This window comes from Bidens hawaiensis, unplaced genomic scaffold (genome assembly GCF_021521415.1).
Source record: "Bidens hawaiensis isolate Kalapana, Puna unplaced genomic scaffold, B.hawaiensis_p1.1 tig00015542_1, whole genome shotgun sequence".
NCBI lineage: Eukaryota > Viridiplantae > Streptophyta > Magnoliopsida > Asterales > Asteraceae > Bidens > Bidens hawaiensis.
Window position 1 is genome coordinate 320,023 of NW_027492388.1, and position 3,877 is coordinate 323,899.

Here is a 3,877-nt window from a genome sequence, read left to right on the forward strand (position 1 = left end):
TTTGACGAACAAAGGTTCAAAACTATTCCTAAGGCATATGAACTGTCTAAGGAAATAGTATCTACGGAAATTTCCATAAAAATTGAAAGAGAAGAAGATGATTCAAATTTGAATCAACAAGTAAAAGAACCTAGAAGAGGTAAACGCCAAAAAAGGCAAAGAACCTTTGTGCCTGATTTTGAAATGTATCTCTTTGAAGGTGACCAGCATGGATCGACACACCAATATCCAATTATTTATAATTTGGATGAAGATCCCCAAACATATTCAAAAGAAATGAAATCTCATGATGCTTCATTTTGGAAAGAAGCTATAAACGACGAGATAGGTTCCATATTAGGAAATAACACATGGACTTTGGTTAACCTACCTCCTGGTACAAGAGCCATCAAAAGTAAATTGATTTTCAAGAGGAAAATGAGAATTGATGGCACCATTGAAAAATTTAAGGCTCATTTAGTCGCCAAGGGTTTTACACAAAAAGAAGGAATTGATTACTTTGACACATATGCACCTGTAGCACAAACTACAACCACTAGGGTATTGATTGTCTTAGCTTCCATATATAAACTGGTAATTTACCAAATGGATGACAAGACTGCATTCTTGAATGGTGAATTAGAAGAAGAAGTTTATATGGAACAACCCAAGGGTTTTGTAATACAAGGACAAAAGAATAAGGTTTGTAAACTTATTAAATCCTTGTACGGATTAAAACAGGCTCCCAAACAATAGCATCAAAAATTTGATCAAGTGATTCTGTCTAATGGTTTTAAGATTAATCAATCAGACAAATGTGTATATAGCCGATTTGTTAATGGAAAGGGAGTAATCATATGCTTATATGTAGATTGCATGTTAATATTTGGATCTGACTTCGAACAAGTGCAAACAACAAAGAAACTTTTATCAGAAAACTTTGATATGAAAGACTTGGGAGAAGCTGATGTCATTCTTGGCATCAAAATTTTTAGAAGTGAAAATAAACTTATGATATCCCAATCTCACTACATAGAAAAAGTTTTGAAACGCTTTAATAAATTCGATTGTTCACCGGTAAGCACCCCATTAGAAGTAGGTTCTAAATTAAATAAAAACACCGGTAGGGTGGTAGAACAAAATGAGTATGCTAAAGTCATACGTAGCTTAATGTATGCTATGACTTGTACTAGACCTGACATTGCGTATGCTGTAGGAAGACTAAGTAGGCATACTGGTAATCTTGGAATACAACATTGGGAAGCTATAAATCGAATTTTTAAATACTTGAAGAAAACCATGGATTATGGTCTGGAATACAATAGGTATCTTCAGGAATTAGAAGGATAGGAATTAGAAGGATACACTGATGCAAGTTGGATCACAGATCAAGAAGATTATGCATCCACAAGTGGTTGGATTTTCAAACTTGGAGGAGGAGCTATATCTTGGGGATCAAAGAAACAAAGTTGTATATCTGACTCTACTATGGCGGATGAATTTGTAGCATTAGCTTCTTGTTGTAAAGAAGCAGAATGGCTAAGGGATTTGTTGATCAACATCCCGTTATAGCCAAAGCCTATGCTGCCTATCTCTATACATTGTGATAGTCAAGCCACACTATCTAGAGCATATAACAATGTCTACAATGGTAAGTCTAGGCACATTGGACTTAGAAACATACAAGTAAATCAGTTGATAAATAATGGGGTGATCACCGTAAGTTTCTTACGATCAAGTAAGAACTTGGCAGATCCTTTTACAAAAGGACTACCTAGAAAACTGATTGAAAGCACTTCAAATGGGATGGGACTCAAGCCCACCTATAAGTAGTCGCCCTTGATGGAACCTTGACTTAACACTTGGTATTTCACCAAGTTTTGAGATCAAGCAAAAGTACATCATTTGAAAGTGACTGAAGTTTTGCAAAGATTGTAAACTCCATCCCAGGATTAGCAAACCTTGACACATAATAAAAGGAAGGTTGAATAAATTCTTAATGGAATTATAACACATATTGTGTTTAGAGTATTTTAAGTTACGGAAATACTCTTGATAATGTCCACCTATCTGAATGTGGAAGTGAGGCCGCCTCCTATGAGTTAAGGGCTTGACTCTAAAATCATTCTGAGAAACCAAGATAAGACTCATGGCTAGTTTAATTGGGTCGGCTCAAAGTGGATTGAATAAATGAGCGGAAGGATATGCGAGAAGCGTTTCCGTCTAACACATAAAGGTAGATGGTTCAATGACTATGGTTCAACCATTCTATTCCTAGTTAGGCTTGAGCGCTTTCACTACGTAAAGGTTCAAGGTGCAAGATTCCACCTTTATTTATGCGTAACACCCCCCCCCCCAAGGATTTCGTAATCTAGTTCTATTAAAAAAATCTATTTTGAAAATGGTAGGGGGTTGTTAGAAAATTGATTTTCAAATTAGAGTCAAAACTATTTTCGATTAGAATAAAAATGAGAGATATAAATAATATTTGGTGATTATTTTTGATGTGAAAAATGATCTGAATGGATGATAAAAGTGGCGTTGGATACGTTCGTGACACAATCCTTTTATGATATAAATTTCATAAAAGTTGTAATAGAAAAATTATGGCATATATAATACTTTTATATGTGTATTGTTTTATGGAATATAAATGAAAAAGAAAAGAATAATATTTTGAGTACACACTCAAATGTGCATATGTTTCAAATAAATGCATGTCATTTAATTATTTCCTTTGTTTGACATTTAGTTCAACCGACAAAAGGAACGGTTAATTTGACTTATGGATATTTATTAAATAATAAATATGACATATCTTTTCTTTTAATTTAACCGTCACATGAAACGTTGCATCTTTTCAAAACAATAAATTGTGTTCAATTTCGAACCAACGCGTCTTTTGAAAGAGGCTCAAGAAAAGTATAAATAGGGCTCATCCCATTTCATTTGTTTCATCCTTATTTTTTCATTTACACACAAATACATTCTAAACTCTCTTCTTTTTACACACTAGAATTGCAATTAGTTTTCTTGCTATAGAAGCAAAATTGTAAACCGAAATCCTTGTAGCCTCACTAGTTCAACCAAGTTATCTTCTCTGTTGTGCAAGAGACGATCAACAAAATCTACAGATGTTGCTTCATTGTATCTTGGGAGGCAATTCCTCAATACCCGTAGCACACAATTCGAACGACCGAAGGTGGTGAAATTGCTTTAAGGATAAAGAGCACTCGCCTCGAAGCAATAAGTAGTAGAGCACACATTTCGTAAATCAGAAATAACAGTTTGTTCTGCTGCTCCACTTAAAACCCATACCTGATTAATGCTGTCATTGCTAGGTAAAAACCAAGCATGCAGCATTGCTGGTACTGGCCTTCTTGATGTGGTTTTGACTAGCAATTAAATGGCTCAAGAACACAATGATTCTATTTAAACGATTCGAACCGAATGATTCGGTTAATAAAGCTTAAAGCTTACAGATTCTTTATTAAAATCAATCAACTGACTAAACAAAAGACCTAACAACCCTATTTATAAATAAAATAAGCATTTGGGCCGGGCCGGCTTAATGGACCGGATGCATCCTGCATCAGACTCCCACTCTTGAAAAAAACTCGTCCTCGAGTTTTGTCTCTAGATCAAATCCACCTGGATTAAATGGAAAACCAATTCGCTCCTTATTTATTATTATCACAACCCATGTAGCTAGTTCAACTTTACAGTTTGGTTCGCTTAGCTTTTGCCTTGTTCCACCTGGGTCGAAAGGAGCATCGTTCGCTTTCCGTCCACCATTGACTTGACTCGCTTAAATAATTTAGCTCCCACTTCCTTTATCTTGATTAGGAGGAGCCCAAATTGAATTTGTTGTTTTGCTCCAACATCATCCTCAGACCCG